Raw genomic sequence first — 21,400 nt, forward strand, 5'->3', positions numbered from 1 at the left:
GCACAACACAGTGCTGAATCATAACTGAAACTGTGATATGATGCACTTCAGTGCAATCATAACCTGAGCACCAACAATGCTGAACATTGATACACGAATGTATCAAAGCTGAACTGATAACTGAAAAGTACTTACTAAATGACATGCCAAATGTACCTATGACTTTTAATGCAATATACAATGGCCTTATATGTATCATCATAGAATCATTTATTAATTTGCTTCTGGTAACTGTAAAACATCTGTTATCTTTAAATATTTGATAACTGTAATCGTCTGATATATGTAAATATCTGATAATTGTAATCATCTAATATATGTAAATATATGATAAATGAAAATCATATGATAACTGTAAACATTTAGAATTCATCATCATAAATATCATACTTGTGCAGTTCATACCCAAAATCATTCATAAAACTTGATGAAAAATATTATAGAAATATTACATACTGAAAATTTATAAATCATACTGGAAAATAAAATGAGGTTGACTTATCGCAATTCGACCTCGACTATAATAATCAAATAAATAAATTGCATTCACTTTAACACTTTATTATTATTTTAAATCAAAATATAAGCCTCACTAAGCTTTAGATTTAAATCATTTGCCTTCCGCTACTTTCAATACACAATTTATCAAATTTCCATATTATGGCATTTTGCACTACCTTCAAACAAATATTATTTTGTATTAATTTATATAATGAAAAATTATTATGTTTACACCAACAAAAACTAGACTTGAATACTAATATAACCATATAAGGCACTCCATCTAGTTCCACTTTTACAATTTATAGTGAATTTTCAAAGTTGATAGACAGAAGCTGTTTCGGGCAGAATCTGCTTCCCTGTTTTCTGACATATCATCGATTAAAAATTCATATCTTTTTGTATAGCCATCGAAATCAGTTTTCATTTGTTATAAACAAAACTAGACTGATATACAAATCCAATGATATAATATTCATTCTTCAATTTTTTTTATAATTTCTGGTGATTTTCTAAACTTTATGTTCAGAACATAATTTCTAGGCAGATTTCATCAACTTGCATCCTTAACTTATTCACTAAATCTATAAGCTTACCAATTGAACATATAGGCTTGAAGTGCACTTCTCATGCAACAGGAGTTACCTCTTAATGTAACTCCGACATTGGCTCATCGCAAGGTAATGTTTGTTTCGATAACATAAATACTAGTTAAATGCACTCACCTTTGCCTCATTATCAAACCTTCTCCACGATAGTCTTCTCAATCCCGCATCTATTTCTTCCCCTTTGAGTTACTTGGATCACTAGATTTATCATGGTCTGACGTCGTTATATAATAGCATAAAATATTCAAACTATATGTTAGTATTGAACTAACATAGTTTAAGCTTGAATTTTAATTCAATAGAAATAAAATCGATATTTAAATCGATATAAAACTAAATCATAGTTCAATCATAAATTAAAACTTCTCAAACATACTCTTTTAATTTCCATAAATATTTATTTTCATCATCATCCCTTCAACTTTTGTTAATTTACAAAATCAAGCCACAAATTATGAATTCTTTCTAGAAATCGCCTTAACTTTTTCATTAAATTCATAATAATCCTTCATCATTATGATCATTCCATATTAATTTTTTTTTTAAATTTCCAGCACCTTTTTAAAATAATCAAACCAACTCTTAAACATTCAAAAGCTTACAATTTCATCCTTAACTTTCTTAGACTTTTCAAATTCAACACTTTATTTTAATAAACTTGCAAATTGCTCCCAACTTGTAATCAAACTCCAAAAATCAGCATGATGTTAGGATCGATGAAGCTCAAAATGATCAACCAAATAATTTGCCAAGAGGGGGTGAATTGGATTTTTGAGTTTAGGGAGTAAGGAGTATAAAGATGAAACAATTTGCACAAGGATTTATAGTTGTTCGACTTCTCAACCAAGTCTACATCCACTACCTAAGCTCCTCACTTAGAATTTTCTAACAAATCCACTAATTTGTTCTTTCTTTTTCTAGGACAAAGAGAGAACCTTTACAACTCCCTAGCTTTTAAAAGGCTAAGCTAGAATCAATCCCCTTTATAAAAGGAATAAAAGATGTAAACAAGAAAACCTCTTAAAGGAAGGTGTTTATAAAAATTAAGCTCACTAAAACACTAATATTTACAAGAGAAAGGAAAATAAGAATGAAAAGTTATTCTCTTGTGTTTGATTGCTTGGATAGGTTTTGTAACCTTCTTCAAGTGTCTTCAACTTGTTTTTATATGTTGGAATGAGTTTGTGTGGTTGTTTCTAGCCGTTAGGGATGTTTTGGAGCTGTTTGGGGATTAATTTTTTGCAAAAAAGCTGCCCAAAATAGTGAGTATCGGTACTCTTTAATGAGTATCGATACTACATTTGTAATATTTAAATAAACTAGCCATTGAAGGCCATTGGGCTTGATCAGTATCGATACTATTCTTCATGGTATCGATACCACTGTGTAAAGAAGTATTGGTGCCCCTTGAGTATCGATATCTATTTTGCATTCTGGAATTTGAGCAATTTGGAAAACAACTGGTAGTATTGATATTACTTAGAGAGTATCAATACTTCTCTTACCTTTGGTATTGGTACCACATGAACATTATCGATACTGTTCATGTAGTATTGATATTGTAAGAACAGTATTAGTACTACATACTCAGAAAACTATTTTGTACTCAAATTCTAGTTTAATGGACTTTTAATTATTTTTGAAAACTTTGTACAAATTCAATCAAGTTCAAAAACAATTTTCCATAATTTTTTATATCAAAATATTATAAAACATGGTTCAACAATCTCCCCCTTTTTGATGTAACAAAACATTTGAAAAATTGTTTTGGCAAAACTCTCCCTTAATAAAATATTTTAGGAAAAAGAGCAATATTTGGAAAATATTAAAGCTCCCCCTTTTTCATTCTTGAAATTGAATTTTTCAAACTCATATTTCTCCTCCTTTTTGTTATATAAAAAATAATTCAAGTTTAAGGTTCAAAACAACAATGGAGAGTAAATAAGAATTTTAACATTAAAATCATTTGAAAAATCAAAAGATCCCCCTCACTAAAAGCATTCCAAAAAAATAGTTTAAAAGCTTGACACTAAAAGACATTGAATCTCAACAAAGATGAACAAACATGTTAGTAGCACATGAAATTCAATATATCCAAGTCTAATATACTTTATGCAATACTAATTGGTATATTTAAGTGCATGTGCATAAAGCTATCCAAAATTTTATGCATTTGAAAAATTTGATATCAATTTGTTAGGATTTGTGAAGCTCAAATTACAAACCGAAAATAATTTGCCAAGAGGGGGAAATTGGCTTTTTGAGAATTTTAGGGACTAAGGAGAACTAAAGGGGTAGAAAATTGTTGCACAAGGATTTATAGTAGTTCAACTCCCTCAATGAAGTTTACATCTACTACCTAAGCTCCTCACTTAGGATTTTCCAACAAATCCACTAATTTTTTCTTTCTGTTTCAAGGACAAAGAGATAACCTTTACAAACTCCCTAGCTTTTCAAAGGCTTAGCTAGAACCAAAACCCCTTTTTAAAGGATAAAAGAAGTAAACAATAAAACCTCTACAAGGTAGGGTGTTTACAAATTAAAGCTCACAAAAACACAATATTTACAAGAGAAAGAAAATAAAGAGTGAAAAACGTTTCTCTTGTGTTTGATTACTTGGATAGGTATTATAACCCTTCTTCAAGTGTCTTGAACTTGTATTTATATGTTGGAATGAGTTTGTGGTCGTTTCTAGCCGTTGGGTATGATTTCTAGCTGTTTGGGGATGTTTTCTCTGCAAAAATAAACTTCTCAGTACAAAGGGTATCAGTACTCCTATAGGGAGTATCAGTACTACATTTGTAATATTTAAATAAAACTAGCAGTTACTAGCCATTGGGCCTGACAGTATCGATACTATCCTTCATGGTATCGATACTACTATGTAAAGTAGTATCGGTACCGGTACCCTTTGGGTATCAGTACCTATTTTGCATTCTGGAATTTGAGCAAGCTGGTAGTATCGATACTACCTAGAGAGTATCGATACTTCTCTTACATAGGGTATCGGTACCACATGAACAATATCGGTATTGTTCATATAGTATCGATACTGTAAGAACAGTATTGGTACTACGTACGTTGAAAATCAGTTTTGTGCTCAAATTCACTTTTAATGGACTTTGAATTATTTTTGAAAACTTTGAATAAATTCAATTCAAGTCGAAAAAGATTTTTCCTTAATTTGTTATATCAAAATATTTATAAAACATGGTTCAACAATCTCCCCCTTTTTGATATAACAAAACATTTGAAAAATTGTTTTTGGAAAAACTCTCCATTAATAAAACATTTAATGAAAAAGATACATATTTTGAAAAAATGTTAAAAGTTTCATTGAGAAATTGAAATTTTCAAACCATCATACTTCTCCCCTTTTTGCTATATAAAAAATAATTTAACTTTAAGGTTCAAAAATAACAATAAAGAGTAAGTGATAAATTTTATCATAAAATCATTTGAAAAATAAAAAACTCTCCCTTAATAAATGCATTTCAAACAAAAAATTGACTTTTAAAGGTATAACACTTAAAAGACTTTAAATTTTAACAAAGATGAACAAACATGTTGTTGAAAACATTTTTGATATTTCGATATAACAAATTAAGTTAAATGAATTTTAAGATTTTACAAATGATTTTACAATTTTATATTCGATTCAATTAACCAAATATCAAATTATTACTCCAAGTTTTTCAAGATCAATTTTAAACCTTACTAAATGTGTAAAATTGTGATTTGTACTTAAACTATTTTTGAAACAATTTTCACAAAGTATTTTGAACCAAAAACAAGCCTTAAATCAATTATTCAAAGGCATGCACCGATGCATCAGTCCATGCATCGATGCATCGATGAATTAATTGAACATCAAATGCATTCCATGCACCGATGCACTCTCCATGCATCGATGCACTCTGAATATTTTCAAAACATCGAATGCATTTGATGCATCGATGCACAAGCCATGAATCGATGCACCAAGCTATTTTTCAAACATCGAATGCATTTCATGTATCGATGCACACTTGGTGCACCGATGCATCAAGTGTTCCAACGGTCAAAATATTTAAATTTTACACGAATGCACCGATGCATCCTTGATCATGCATCGATGCATGAGACGCTCCACCTAGAAAAATTAATTGTTTTCACACTTAAACGGCTCTATTGACTACACTAATTATCACCAACGTTCAGAATTGATTCAAGGGGTATTTAAACAAGTTCTGAAGCCATTGATCAATAACAAGAAACATCAAGCAACTAGAATCAAGAGAGAATCAAAGAGAAAGCATCAAACCTCAAGTTTGAGCATTTCAAGCCTATTTTTCATCCAATATTCATTTGCTTCAAGAACACTTTTACTCAATTGTATTTATCTTTGAGTTTTCTTTTCTTTGTTCTAGAATTGTGCAAACATCTTACCTTGTGAGGTTTTCTTGTAAGTTTACAAATTTGTAATCTTCTCTTTGGGAAAAAGAGTGTTCTCAAGAGTTGGGGTATACTCTTGAGGGATTTTGTAAGGTTATCTCTTTGGCCTCAAAAGAAAGAACAAATTAGTGAATTTGTTGGAAAATCCTTAGTGTGGATAGCTAAGGTAGTGGACGTAGACTTTGTTTGAGAAAGTCGAACCACTGTAAATCGATGTGCAATTACTTTCAATTTTCTGCAAAAGCTTCCACGAAATTTTTAATTGCCAATTCACCCCCCTCTTGGCCGATTCCGTCGATCGATTAACTCAACAATTGGTATCAGAGCCTCACTCATTTGAAGGTTTAATCGTCTCTTGAGTCGATTCGGGAAGAGTTACATCGATTACAAAGTCATCAATGGCCTTCACTTCAAATTACGACTCCGGTCTCGATTCGATGCCCGTCAACAAGCCTCCTTTCTTCAATGGGGCTAATTATGCCTATTGGAAGAATAGAATGATGTACTTCATTCAAGCAAGTGACATGGGAGCATGGAATGCCGTAGAAGAAGGATACATCAAGCCTCTCACTCATCCAAGGTTGTGGAGTGAAGGAGACACAAGAATGTTCCAGCTCAACTCCAAAGCCATCCATATTATTTTTTGTGCTCTTGGACCAGATGAATACGGAAGAGTTTCATCGTGTACAACCGTCAAAGAAATATGGGACAAGCTTCAAGTCACACATGAAGGTACAGATGAGGTAAAGAAATCAAAAATTAGTATTCTAATGCATAGCTATGAAAATTTCAAGATGAAACCAAATGAAGACATCAAAGCTATGATGGATAGATTTTCAACGATTGTCAATGGTCTTAAATCGTATGGAGAGATCATCTCAAATGAAAAGCTTGTGAGGAAGTTAGTCTACTCCCTCCCAAAATCATGGCAACGGCAATCATCGAGTCTAAGGACCTATCATCCTTAACTCTTGAAGAACTTATCGGTTCACTCCTCACTCATGAGATGATGCTTGAAGATGAGGTGAACCTTGATAAAGTTGAAGAGACACCAAAGGAGAAGGAGAAGAAGAAAAACATTGGAGTTGCTCTCAAATCCACAAAAGATGAGAGTGATTATAATAATGATGATGATGATGAGGAAATGGCATTATTTGCCAAACGGTTCAGAAAAATGATGAGACCTTATCGAGGAAGAAAATTCAAACAAAACGAAGGCCTCAAAAATGAACCAAAAGAGAAGGATCCAATCATTTGCTATGAATGCAAAAAGCCGGGGCATGTCAAATATGATTACCCACAATTGAAGAAAAATGGTCAATCAAAGAATAAGCACAAGGCTCATGTGGCTACATGGAGCGATGAAGAAAGTTTTGATGAAGAGGAACAAGAAGTAGCAAACTTGTGCTTGATGGCATTCGGGGAAGATTCTAAGGTAACCTCTAACTCATCCGATTTTGATGATTTATCTTATGATGAGTTATTTGAGGAATACAATGGGTTGGCTTCGGATTATGAGAAATTGTTTTTAAAATATAAAAATGATGTTTCAAAATTGAAAAATGAAAACAAACTCATATCCAAAACCAACAATGATCTTGAAAGTAAAATCAAAGATTTGCAAATCAAACTAGAAGAATTTGAAAAGAAAAATTTAGATTTGCAAAATTTACTTTCAAAGGTCAATGATGATCATCAAAAGAAAATTGATGATCTTAAAACTTCTTTTGATAAAGTTGGTACAAAGCATTTTGAAAAAGGAGAAAATTCAAAACCCAACTTTGTTAGAAAAAGTTTTAAAAACTACAATCATAGAGGTCCCCAAAGAACCTCAAATGGAAAAATCTTTAGAAGCATGTGGGTTCCTAAAGAACTCATTACTACTAAAGATAAAGATATCCTACACAAATGGATACCTAAGGGGACTAGGATTTTGGAAACTAATGAATATGGACCCAAAAGAATTTGGGTACCAAAAATAAAAAATTAATCTATGTTTGTAGGGAAAAGAGCATTGCTACAAGGCACGTGAAACAAATTCAAATTCATGGTACCTTGATAGTGGATGCTCAAGACATATGACCGGAGACAAAAGCCGGTTCATTGAGCTTAACGCCAAAAATGGAGGAGAAGTGACTTTTGGAGACAATTCAAAAGGTCATATTGAAGGTATTGGTACTATAGGTAATACCTCTTCCATACAAATTAAAAATGTTTTGTATGTGAATGGATTAAAGCATAATCTTTTGAGTATTAGTCAATTGTGTGATAAAGGATTCAATGTCTTATTTGAAATTAATGGTTGTAAAGTCATTGACATTGCATCTAATCGGATTATGCTTGTTGGTCATAGAATATGAAACATTTACATGGTGCATTTAGATTCTATTGATATGACTAATTTATGCCTAGTTGCTAAGGATGAGCATGATAGTTGGTTATGGCATAGGAGACTAGGTCATGCTAGTATGAGTGTTTTGCAACGGTTAATTCAAGGAGACTTAGTAAGAGGGTTGCCTAATCTTAAATTTGATAATGATAAAATCTGTGATGCTTGTGCTAAAGGAAAACAAAAGCGTGTTTCTTTTAAATCTATTAATGATGTATCAACTAGTAGAGTATTACAATTGATCCATTTAGATCTTTTTGGGCCAACTAGAACTACTAGCTTGGGTGGAAAACAATATGCATTTGTCTTGGTAGATGACTATTCTAGATACACTTGGGTTCTATTCTTAAGTACTAAAGATGAAGCATTAGAACATTTCATCACATTTTCAAAAATAATCCAAAATGAAAAAAGGTTACTCTATAACTAGTGTTAGGAGTGATCATGGAACTGAATTTGAAAATCTTGGATTTATTGAGTTTTGTAATTCTAATGGTATTAGCCATAATTTTTCAGCACCTAGAACCCCCTCAACAAAATGAAGTTGTTGAGAGGAAAAATCGAACTTTAGAAGAAATGGCTAGAACCATGCTTTGTGAAAATAATTTGCCAAAATATTTTTGGGCGGAAGCCACAAATACCACTTGTTATGTTGTAAATCGAGTAATGATTAGGCCAATTATAAAGAAAACTCCATATGAAATTTTCAAAAATAAAAAGCCTAACATTAGCTATTTTCATCCTTTTGGATGTAAATGTTTTGTTTTAAACAACGGTAAAGAAAACCTTGGTAAATTTGATGCTAAAAGTGATGAAGGAATTTTTCTGGGTTATTCCTTAAATTCTAAAGCCTATCGTGTATTTAATAAAAGAACTTTAGTTGTAGAAGAGTCTATACATGTTGTTTTCGATGATAATCCCCTTCCGAGGAAGGATTCTTGTGTGAATGATGATGTAGGTGTTATAAATACAAATGACGTTAGACATGACGTTAGAGAACCATCTTCAAAGGAAGAAACGAAAAATGAGGAAACTCATGATCCTCTTGAGAATCCAACCATTGAAGAAAGGGAAGTATATTTTCCAAGAGAGTACAACTATGTCAAGGATGGTGAAATTATAGGTGATCCATCAAAAGGGGTAACTACTCGATCTTCTCTTAGAAAATATCTGTAATTATGTTGCATTTATTTCATGCATAGAGCCTAAGAACATCAAAGAAGCATTAAAAGATGAACATTGGATTATGGCTATGCAAGAAGAATTAAATCAATTTGAGAGAAGTAAAGTATGAACATTAGTTGAAAGGCCTAGTAATAAATCTATTGTAGGTACTAGATGGGTTTTTAGGAATAAGCTTGATGAGAGTGGTAATATAGTGAGAAACAAGGCTAGACTTGTTGCTCAAGGGTATACTCAAGAAGAGGGCATAGACTATGATGAAACATACGCTCCCGTAGCTAGGATGGAAGCAATTAGAATGTTATTAGCATTTGCATGTTTTCATGAATTTAAATTATATCAAATGGATGTTAAAAGTGAATTTTTAAATGGTTTTATAAAAGAAGAAGTGTATGTGGAACAACCTCCAGGTTTTGAAGATTCAAAATTTCCAGATCATGTTCTTAAATTGACAAAAGCTCTTTATGGTTTAAAACAAGCTCCTAGAGCTTGGTATGAAAGATTGTCAAATTTTTTAATTGAAAAAGGTTTTTCAAAAGGAAAGGTTGACACTACATTGTTTTTAAAGCATAAAGGTAAAGATTTATTAGTAGTTCAAATTTATGTTGATGATATAATATTTGGTTCTACTAATGATGTTCTTTGCCAAGAATTTTCTAAGCTAATGCAAAGTAAGTTTGAGATGAGCATGATGGGGGAGCTCTCATTTTTCTTGGGACTCCAAATCAAGCAAAGAAAAGATGAAATCTTCATTAATCAAGCTAAGTACGTCAAAGATATGCTCAAGAAGTTTGGACTGGAAAATGGAAAACCTCATAACACTCCAATGAGCTCTTCAACAAAGCTTGACTTAGATGAAGGAGGTAAATGTGTAGATGTTAAATTATATAGGTCAATGATTGGCTCTTTGCTTTATCTAACTGCAAGTAGACCGGACATTATGTTTAGTGTTTGCTTATGTGCTAGATTTCAATCATGTCCTAAGGAATCACATTTACTAGCTGTTAAGAGAATCTTTAGATACCTTAAGGACACTCCTAGTTTAGGACTTTGGTATCCTAGAGACTCTAGCTTTAGCTTGCATGCCTTTTCTGATGCGGATTATGGAGGATGCAAATTAGATAGGAAAAGCACCTCCGGTACTTGTCAATTCCTTGGAAATATGCTGATTTCTTGGTTTTCAAAGAAGCAAAATTGTGTTGCATTATCTACCACTGAAGCGGAATACATTTCAGCCGGTAGTTGTTGTGCACAAGTTTTATGGATGAAACAACAACTTTTTGATTATGGAATTGAAGTAGGTACCATTCCTATCAAGTGTGACAATACTAGTTCTATTTGTCTCACTAAAAATCCCATCCAACACTCTAGAACTAAGCACATTGAAATAAGACATCATTTCATTAGAGACCATATCACTAAGGAAGATGTAGTTCTAGAATATGTTGATACTTTGCATCAATTAGCGGATATCTTTACAAAACCCTTAGACAAGGAAAGATTTTGGACACTTAGGAGAGAATTAGGTTTAACTGACCTATCTTCACTTAGTGTTTAAAATAATTTTAGCACTTTTAAGAATAAATGAAAAATGCTTATAAATAATAATTTTTGATTGCATTCTTGTTATTAGTTAGGGGGAGTTTGTGATTCTTAGTGAAAAATAATTTTATGTTCAAATAAAATTTGAAGATTAATTTGTTTGATTGAACATAATTAATTTTTGATATATGAGTTGCCATTACCATTAGAGCCAAATTATTTAGCATTTTAAGTGTTTAAAACGGATTTTTGACATTTTTGTGCTTCATGCACCGATGCATTTAACAATGCATTGATGCATCCTTGAATATGCATCGATGCATAAGACCATGCACCGATGCATCCGTCGGGTTTTAGGTTAAAATGCTTCATCTTCTTCATTTTTCTCAAAACCTAAAACACTAAACACACGGTCGTTCGTCCCCCTCTCCCTCAAATCTCTATTTTTGCTCAAAATCTTCGGGAAATCATCGGATTCTTCAAGATTTTTATCCTACAAACCTGCTACAATCATTAAATCGCTTAAAACATCTCCACATTCCACTCAATCCGAATTTTTCAAGGTAATTTTTCAAAAACTCTATTTTATTAATTTTTGAACTTAGGACTCGTTTAGATTAGTTCTAGTTTGAAATAATTATCGGGCATTGGTTATATGATGATTCTAAACTAGTTTCTACAACGAATTCCATCAAAAACACATAATTTTTCAAAAATTTAAATTTCGAATTAAAAAAAAATTAAATTAAGTGATAGTTTTGATTTAATTGTGTTGTTTTCATGAAAACTATACATATTATGATATTATTTTAAAATAGTTTTCAAAACTTTGCCCATTAGGATTATGTTAGAGAACCTTGAATTATTGAGGACTCATTTGAGTTTTGGGATTGATTTTTGTGCATACATGTGTTTTTAAATTGCAGGTGATATTTCTTTTCCGATTTCCCTAACCATGTCTAATCCCAAACGCCCTAGGTCATCCTCGAGTCGGTCTCACCAAAACCATCCTCCCTCTCCTAGATCTCAAAATCCATCCAATATTCCTTCATCCCTCATTAGTACTTGTTTTAACATGCCTGAAAACCGTAGGGATGAATTGTAATCTAGGTACATGAACTCTTTCCAATCCTATCATATTAGGGAAGAGCGTATTCCTTCTCTACAAGCTATGATGAAACTTGAATTTGAATACCTCTCAATTCTTCGCCGATGGAAGTTTGATAAACTCTTTTCTCTTCAACCCATCGTCTTTCACCAACTTGTCCGCATCTTTTATTCCAATGCGGTTTGTATTCAGAACAAATCAGTGCGGTACTATAGCGATTAGATCCTATCTTTTAGGACAATATCACTATTACTTCTGAATCTATCGCATCTCATTTTGGTTTAGATGACGAGAGTTTATTTAATGAGAAGGAAGATGTGGAATATCCATATCTCCCTAATGCTAGTGTTAGTACCTTTAGGTCTCACCACGATCGATTTCTTCACTTAATGATCTCTTGGTAGTTTAGACCATCCGCAGGTCGGTACTCCACACTACGTACTACAGACTTATGGTGGATGCACTGTATAAAGAACAAAAAGAAAATCAATTTTCCACATATTGTCTTTAGCGCACTTGTCGATATCATAAACATCATTCCCTCAAAGCATGTAGAAACCCTACCTTATGGTTGTCTACTAAGCAATTTGTTTATCAAACTCGGCCTAGATGTCTCCCTTGACAATCCTATCCCACTCCAAAACCCAATCAATATCACATCCTTAAAGAAATCGGATTGGAAATTGGATGAGAACACCGGACTATGGTCTTTTCGACCCGGTAAGCAAACCCCGGGAGCTAGTTCTTCACGAGCTGCTCCTAGTTCTTCTCGTGCTCCTCCTCCTCCTCCAGCTCCTGACGCTGATGATGATCCAGAGCTTCAAAGGCTTATGAGAGATATTGACGAGGAAGTACCAGCTCGGCAAGATGATCAAACGCCACCTTATTTCCGATCTTTCTAGAGTCGTTTGATCTACGTTTTGCCTCCATGAGTCTACGATTTCTGAGTTTCAGAGGGAGATGTGTGATCGTATGGATGCTCTGACTCTTGAAGTTCGAGCTCATTATCCTCCTCCTCCCGATCCTCCGATGGAGTAGACTTGCTTGTCATGTTTTCTTGTTTTTAAAACTTGGATTGATTTTGATTTTTGTGCTTTGTTTGGTACTTTGAACTTGATTAGTTGTTGGATGTTTGTTTGAGGATGCTTGAACTTATTATATATTTGGTTTGACATTTTAACGCTTTCTGTTTATTAATTTTTCATCATTAGAAATTTATGACCAAATTATGCCATTTCACATTTTATTGAATATTGTTTATGAAAACTAATGGCTAATCTCTCTTTGATTGTGATCTTAGCAGCTTATTATTAATAAATCAATTGGCTAATGTTTTTCAAAATTCTTGTTTAAAACGTTTTATAGAGTCTTTTGATTTAACAAAAAGGGGGAGAAAATTTAAGATGTGCTATAGTAAGGGGGAGTAAGTTTTTCAAAATCGATTTCAAAAATAATTTCTTAAACAAATCTTAAAATTATTCAAATGTTTTGTTATATCAAAAAGGGGGAGATTGTTGAAAACATTTTTGATATTTCGATATAACAAATTAAGTTAAATGAATTTTAAGATTTTACAAATGATTTTACAATTTTATATTCGATTCAATTAACCGAATATCAAATTATTACTCCAAGTTTTTCAAGATCAATTTTAAACCTTACTAAATGTGTAAAATTGTGATTTGTACTTAAACTATTTTTGAAACAATTTTCACAAAGTATTTTGAACCAAAAACAAGCCTTAAATCAATTATTCAAAGGCATGCACCGATGCATCAGTCCATGTATCGATGCATCGATGAATTAATTGAACATCGAATGCATTCCATGCACCGATGCACTCTCCATGCATCGATGCACTCTGAATATTTTCAAAACATCGAATGCATTTGATGCATCGATGCACAAGCCATGCATCGATGCACCAGGCTATTTTTCAAACATCGAATGCATTTCATGCATCGATGCACACTTGGTGCACCGATGCATCAAGTGTTCCAACGGTCAAAATATTTGAATTTTACACGAATGCACCGATGCATCCTTGATCATGCATCGATGCATGACGCTCCACCTAAAAAATTAATTGTTTTCACACTTAAACGGCTCTATTGACTCCACTAATTATCACCAACGTTCAGAATTGATTCAAGGGGTATTTAAACAAGTTCTGAAGCCATTGATCAATAACAAGAAACATCAAGCAACTAGAATCAAGAGAGAATCAAAGAGAAAGCATCAAACCTCAAGTTTGAGCATTTCAAGCCTATTTTTCATCCAATATTCATTTGCTTTCAAGAACACTTTTGTACTCAATTGTATTTATCTTTGAGTGTTCTTTTCTTTGTTCTAGAATTGTGCAAACATCTTACCTTGTGAGGTTTTCTTGTAAGTTTGCAAATTTGTAATCTTTTCTTTGGGAAAAAGAGTGTTCTCAAGAGTTGGGGTATACTCTTGAGGGATTTTGTAAGGTTATCTCTTTGGCCTCAAAAGAAAGAACAAATTAGTGAATTTGTTGGAAAATCCTTAGTGTGGATAGCTAAGGTAGTGGACGTAGACTTTGTTTGAGAAAGTCGAACCACTGTAAATCGATGTGCAATTACTTTCAATTTTCTGCAAAAGCTTCCACGAAATTTTTAATTCCCAATTCACCCCCCTCTTGGCCGATTCCGTCGATCGATTAACTCAACACATGTTAGTAGCATATGAAATTTAATATATCCAAGTCTAATGAACTTTATGCAATACCAATTGGTGAATTTAAGTGAATGTGCATAAAGATATCCAAAAAAGTTATGCGTTTGAAAATTTTGATATCAATTGTTAGAGAGATATCATTTGTATTTTAAACCATATGCATAAACATTTAAATTTATGTCAAAAATTAAAATTTGTAAAATCAATGCATTTTAAAAATTTATATCATTCATTAGAGAGATATCATTTGCATTTAAAACCAATTTTGACTAAAATTCATTATGATGAACTAAAAAATTATGAAAATCATTAAAACTTTAAAATGTTTATCATAATACACTTTTCAACATACATGAGATGAAAAACAATGCATAATCATTTAAGATAAAAAAACTCATGCATGCTTAAAACAATTAGGCAACCAAATAATAAAACAATAACATTAAGCTTAGAGGTTACCCATTCCTTTTCAAGTGTGGCTAGAGCATTTGAATATCTTCATTTTCATCACCATTGCTCCTACACACCTACAAGAAACATTTAAGTAGATTTTGGTATCCAAATTGCTTTGGATCCTTGAACATTAGTTTCAATGCCCATTGTTCCATTAGGAACCCATACTTGTCTAATTTTAAAAGATTTTCTTTTCTTTATAGGACAAGCATGTTCCATAAGACCATGAAAATAACAATTTGAGAAATTTTCCATTTTTATCATAGATGAATTGGTTTTAGAAATGATTTCTTTTTCTTTTGTTAAACATTCAAGCTTAACTTTCAAATTAATATTTTCTTTTTCCAAATCACTGATTTTGATTTTTTGAAACTTCAAAATCATTTTTCAAAGATTCATTTTTTTTCAAAATCAACTTTTTCTTTCAAAACCAAACCATTTTTAACTTCAAATTTTGAAATTAATTTATTATATTTGGAATTCATGGTCTCAAATTCCAAATACAACTCATTATAAGTATCTTGTAACTCATCAAAAGAATAAGAACCTAATTCACTAGAGTTAGAAGTTGCCATTGAATCTTCTCCGATGATCATGAGGCATAGGTTGGCTACTTCATCTTCATCATTGGAGTCATCTTCATCACTCCAAGTTGCTACAAATGCCTTCTTTTTACTTTATCTCTTCTTCTTTAGGAGGGGACAATCGTACTTGACATGCCCCGTTCTTTGACAATTGAAACACACCGAGGGACTCTTCTTTTTGATCGATTCATGCTTCATTTCCTTAGAAGTCGTGAATTTCTTGAATATTTTGAAGAAATTTGTCATATATTCTTCTTTATCATCGTCTTCATCCAACTCTTCATTTGTATCTTGATTGCTCTAATTGGTGGATTTGAAGACAATGCCTACCTCGTTCTTCTTGATCTTTTTTTCTGCATCTTCTTCTTCTTCTTCCTTTACCATCAACTCATGAGTGAGAAGAGAATCAATAAGCTCATCATGAGTGAGTGACTTGAGGTTCTTAGCTTCGATAATTGTCGTATTCTTTGATTGCCAAGACTTTGGAAGAGAGTAGATCATCTTCCTTACAAGCTTCTCATTATGGATCACTTCTCCAAATCCCTTGAGACTGTTGACAATCACGAAAAATCTATCTGTCATAGCTTTGATGTCCTCATCCAGTTTCATTTTGAAATTCTCATAGCTATGGTTGAGAAGACTAATCTTTATTTCCCACACTTTATTGGTTCCTTCATGAGTGATTTGGAGCTTGTCCCAAATCTCCTTGGCATTAGAACAAGAGGAGACTTTTTCATATTCATCTGAGACTAATGCATAAAAGAGGACGTGCATAGCCTTAGCATTGAGTTGAAACTTCTTATTTTCTTCATCACTCCAATCATCTACCTCACCGGTTGGAATAGAGTATCCTTTCATGATAGAGTTCCAAGCTCCTAGATCGTTGGCTTGAATGAAGAACATTATCATATTCTTCCAATAGGCATAGTTTGCTCTATTGAAATAGGGTGACTTGTTGACCGATTAAAAGTCTTCAATGTAGTAAGAGTTGGAGGTCGAAGCCATCTTCATTTCGGTTGTGCTAGAAATCGGTAGAGCTTCTTCAAGGATCGTCTCAAGGATGTGAAGCTTTCTAAAGAGTCAAGCTCTTGTATCAATTGTTAGGATTTGTGAAACTCAAATTACAACCGAAAATAATTTTTCAAGAGGGTAAATTGGATTTTTGAGAATTTTAGGGAGTAAGGAGAATTAAAGGGATAGAAAATTGTTGCACAAGAATTTATAGTGGTTCAACTCCCTCAATGAAGTTTACATCCACTACCTAATCTCCTCACTTAGGATTTTCTAACAAATCCACTAATTTTTTCTTTCTTTTTCAAGGACAAAGAGATAACCTTTACAAACTCCCTAGCTTTTCAAAGGCTTAACTAGAACCAAAACCCTTTTTCAAAGAATAAAATAAGTAAATAATAAAACCTCTACAAGGTAGGGTGTTTACAAATTAAAGCTCACAAAAACATAATATTTACAAGAGAAAGAAAATAAAGAGTGAAAAATGTTTATCTTGTGTTTGATTAATTGGATAGGTGTTATAACCCTTCTTCAAGTGTCTTGAACTTCTATTTGTATGTTGGAATGAGTTTGTGGTCGTTTCTAGCCACTGGGATAATTTCTAGCCGTTTGGGGATGTTTTCTCTGCAAAAATAAAATACGTTTATCTTGTATTTAAATAAAACTAGCAGTTACTAGCCATTGGGCCTGACAATATTGATATTATCCTTCATGGTATTGATATTACTATGTAAAGTAGTATCGATACCCCTTTGGGTATTGGTACCTATTTTACATTTTGGAATTTCAGCAAGCTGATAGTATCGATACTACCTAGGGAGTATCGATACTTCTCTTACCTACGGTATCAGTACCACATGAACAATATCAATACTATTCATATAGTATTGATATTGTAAGAACACTATCAGTACTACGTACGTTGAAAATCAGTTTTGCGCTCAAATTCACTTTTAATGGATTTTGAATTATTTTTTAAAACTTTGAATAAATTCAATTCAAGTCCAAAAACATTTTGCCTTAATTTGTTATATCAAAATATTATAAAACATGATTCAACACAATTATTAGAGAGATATCATTTGTAATGAATCACATGCATAAACATTTATATTAAGGCCAAAAATTAAAATTTGTAAAAACAAAGCATTAAAACCAATTTTGACCAAAATTCATTATGATAAACAAACATTTATGAAAAATCATTAAAAATTTAGAAAATATTTATCACACTTCTTTTTAACATACATGAGATAGAAAATATAAAATCATTTAAAATCAAAACTCATGCATGCTTAAACTAAATGAGTAACCAATTATGCAAGATAATCAAAATAAACTTAGAGGTTGCCCATTCCATATCAAGTGTGGCTAGAGCATTTGAGTATCTTCACTTTCATCACCATTGCTCTCACACACCTACAAGAGACATTTATATGGATTTTGATATCCAAATTGCTTTGGATCCTTGAACGTTAGTTTCAATGCCCCTTGTTCCCTCAGGAATCCATACTTGTTTAATTTTAAACTGTTTTACTTCTTTAAAGGACAAATATGTTTCTTGTGACCGTGATAATGACAATATGAGCATTTTGTCATTATGAAATTAGATGAATTATTTAAAATGATTTCCTTTTCTTTTATTAAGCATTCAAGCTTAACCTTTAAATCAAAACTTTCTTTTTCAAAATTTTTAATTTTCATTTTTGAAAGCCCTAAATCCTTTTTCAAAATTTCATTTTGTTTTTCAAAAATTAACTTTTGCTTTCAAAAGAAAATCGTTTTCAACTTTAAGTTTTGAAATTATTTTCTTGTATTTGGAGTTAATAGTCTCAAACTCCAAAAATAATTCATAATATGCATCTTGTAACTCATCAAAAGAATATGAATCAAATTCATTAGAGTTAGAAGATACATTGGGCTCTTCAAGAGTCATTAAGCACACCACATTTGTTGGTTATTGTTTCTTGTTTCCATGGATCTCTTCGAGCTTATTCCAAAGCTCCTTGACATTTGAACAAGAAGAAAATCCTTCATAAAAATCATGACCAAATGCATAAAACAACATGTGCATGGCCTTAGCATTTTGTTGAGTTTTCTTCCGTTCTTGGGCACTCCACTCCTTTGTCTTTTTTTTTGGAGAAGAGCAGTCATTCTCGATCATCTCCCATGCATCAAGATCATTGGATTGGATAAATAACTTAATTAATTTCTACCAATGACGATAGTTGTCTCTATTGAAGTATGGTGGCTTGTCGATCGGTTGGAAGTCTTTCATGTGGAATGAGCCGAAACTGGAAGTCATATTCTTTGTTGTGTCAAAAATGGATAGAGCTTCTTCAAGGATCATCTCAAGGTTGTTAGATCTTCTAATGAGTCAAGCTCTAATACCAATTGTTAGGATCGATGAAGCTCAAAATGATCAACCGAATAATTTGCCAAGAGGGGATGAATTGGCTTTTTGAGTTTAGGGAGTAAGGAGTATAAAGATAAAACAATTTGTATAAGGATTTATAGTGGTTCAACTTCTCAACCAACTCTACATCCACTACTTAAGCTCACTACTTAGTGTTTTCTAACAAATCCACTAATTTGTTCTTTTTTTCCAAGACAAAGAGATAACCTTTACAACTCCCTAGCTTTTCAAAGGCTAAGCTAGAACCAATCCCCTTTACAAAATGAATAAAAGATGCAAACAAGAAAACCTCTTAAAGGAAGGTGTTTACAAAAACTAAGCTCACTAAAACACTAATATTTACAAGAGAAAGGAAAATAAAAATGAAATGTTCTTCTCTTGTGTTTGATTGCTTGGATAGGTGTTGTAACATTCTTCAAGTGTCATCAACTTGTTTTTATATGTTGGAATGAGTTTGTGGTCGTTTCTAGCCGTTGGGAATGTTTTGGAGCCGTTTGAGGATTAATTTTCTGCAAAATAAAGCTGCCCAGAACATGGAGTATCGGTACTCCTTAATGAGTATCAGTACTACCTTTGTAATATTTAAAAAACTAGCCGTTGAAGACCGTTTGTCTTGACCAGTATCAATACTATGTTTCATGGTATCGATACCACTGTGTAAAGTAGTATCGATACCCCTTGAATATCGATACCTATTTTGCATTCTGGAATTTGAGCAATTTGGAAAACAACTGGTAGTATTAATACTACCTAGAGAGTATCGATACTTCTCTTAGCTTTGGGATCGGTACCACATGAACAATATTGGTATTGTTCATGTAGTATCGATACTGTAAGAACAATATCGGTACTACGTACTCAGAAAATTATTTTGTGCTCAAATTCTAGTTTAATGGACTTTGAATTATTTTTGAAAACTTTGAAAAAATTCAATCAAGTCCAAAAACATTTTGCCATAATTTATTATAGCAAAATATTATAAAACATGATTTAACAATCTCCCCATTTTTGATATAACAAAACATTTGAAAATTTATTTTGGCAAAACTTCCCCTTAATAAAATATTTTAGGAAAAAGAGTAATATTTGAAAAATATTAAAGATCCACATTTTTCATTCTTGAAATTGAATTTTTCAAACACATACTTCTCCCCTTTTTGTTATATAAAAAATAATTCAAGTTTAAGGTTAAAAAAGATAGAACTTTACCTTTTATGATTATGGAACCCATAACCGAGAAGAGTGAAAAAAACCCTGAGAAGGAAAAAAATACTTGTCTTTTTCGTTCGAAAGGGATCGTCGCCATCTCTCGGAATCAAAACTCCTAAGTTGAAGGTAATCCGCCTCTTGGGTTTCATTTAAGGAGTTAGATAATTATTTCGTTAGGTTTAGAGTTGGGGTTCGAAGTTTGAGCGTTTTAGGAGCCTTGTCTCCTCGTTGGAGTTGAAAAAAAAAATACTATTTCAGATTGTTTTTATGTGTAATATTACATATATAAATATTCTCCACTAAAGTGAGTAACAGATGACAATATTTTTTGACCCACTTGCAGTTGAAAAATTAGACTATCTCTATTTGGAGGGATTGGACTTTTGATCAAATATTTTAGTTACAAAGAAATAAAAATGTAAGATAGGTTAGCTTTCAGTTAAATACTTATATTAAAAATAATGAAAATATAGTAGAATATGTATAAAAAAATCGAGTGATGGGAGAAATCTTATTTACCCTGTTTTCTCACCTAAGTGACTATGCCATCATATCAATTTGATGGTTAATCAATTATTATTCTACAAAACATGATTTCCCCGGAATCAAGTTGTAGACTAACAGTAAAATCCCACCGTTAATGACAGTTTAAATGTCATGTGAAAACCTCAAACTCACACTAATTATGAATTTTGATAATCATTGCTATTAAAGTAAAAAATATTTTAAAAAAAATATTGTGAATTAATATTATTAAAAAGTATAGTATGGGTTTGGTATTGTAGTAAAATATATTGTAAAATTTTAAATTATTTATTTAAAATATAATATTTACATTAAAAAAAGTTGAAAAATTATTTTTTAAAAATATTTGTATATAACTTTTTATTTTAATTTTTTTTTATAAAATTTTCGTAGTTACGTGGCAGAAATCAGATGGACTGTCAAATCCTGGTGTCGGACTTTGTTGGTCTTTGAAGTTTGCCTCCCAATGAAGAAACACTTTAAAATTCTTTGGTTTGAAAAGGATGCATGAAAAACGCAGAGCAATAATTTCGGCAGAGATTGGGTGAAAATAGTTAAGAACAAGATCTTGCAATAATTAAAGACAAATCTTTTGTTTTTTTTCTCTCGTCGTTTAAATTAACGTTTATGTGATTTTCTTCTAATTTACTTGTTTGACATATATTGAGTTTTGTATTAAGAACAAGTTGGTTTAGTGGGATGGAGCACTAGATTTTTTAAGTAATATCGTGAGTTCAAATA

Source organism: Hibiscus syriacus, unplaced genomic scaffold, assembly GCF_006381635.1.
Source record: "Hibiscus syriacus cultivar Baekdansim isolate YM2019G1 unplaced genomic scaffold, ASM638163v2 tig00110318_pilon, whole genome shotgun sequence".
NCBI lineage: Eukaryota > Viridiplantae > Streptophyta > Magnoliopsida > Malvales > Malvaceae > Hibiscus > Hibiscus syriacus.